Source organism: Apium graveolens, chromosome 5, assembly GCF_009905375.1.
Source record: "Apium graveolens cultivar Ventura chromosome 5, ASM990537v1, whole genome shotgun sequence".
Taxonomy (NCBI): Eukaryota; Viridiplantae; Streptophyta; class Magnoliopsida; order Apiales; family Apiaceae; genus Apium; species Apium graveolens.
Genome location: NC_133651.1, coordinates 72,238,616 through 72,239,148, shown reverse-complemented (window position 1 = coordinate 72,239,148; position 533 = coordinate 72,238,616). Strand labels below are relative to the sequence as shown.

At 45.4% G+C, this 533-nt stretch overlaps 1 non-coding gene across 1 annotated transcript; it reads right to left on the bottom strand.

The window, feature by feature from the left end:
• Positions 1 to 221: 221 nt before the first annotated feature.
• On the bottom strand, positions 222 to 328 carry LOC141662803 (small nucleolar RNA R71). Its single transcript, XR_012550900.1, has one exon. It is a non-coding gene; the product is annotated as a small nucleolar RNA R71 (small nucleolar RNA).
• Positions 329 to 533: the final 205 nt, after the last annotated feature.

Sequence of the window (533 nt, the reverse complement as noted above, 5' to 3'; positions counted from 1 at the left end):
CTGAAGATCCCAACATGCACATAAGAAATTTTGTCGAGATCTGCAGCACTTTTAAGTATAATGGCGTGACTGATGAGGCTATCAAGTTGAGGCTTTTCCCATTCTCACTGAGGGATAAGGCTAAAGACTGGTTACATTCTGAACCAGCTGGGTCCATCACTATGTGGCAAGATCTTGCGCAAAAGTTTCTGGTGAAGTTTTATCCAATGGCAAAGACTGCTGCTATGAGGAGTGCTCTTACTCAGTTTGCGCAGCAACCTACAGAATCTATATGCGAGGCTTGGGAACGCTACAAGGAAATGTTGAGAAAATGTCCACATCATGGAATGCCGAATTGGATGGTGATCACTGGTTTCTATAATGGTTTGGGTGCCCAATCTCGGCCCATGCTCGATGCAGCAGCTGGAGGCGCCTTATGGGCTAAAAGCTATACTGAGGCGTATAATCTTATAGAGACGATGGCTGCAAATGAGCATCAAAACCCAACTCAGAGGATGACGTCAGGCAAGGTAGCAGGTATTCTGGAAGTTAAT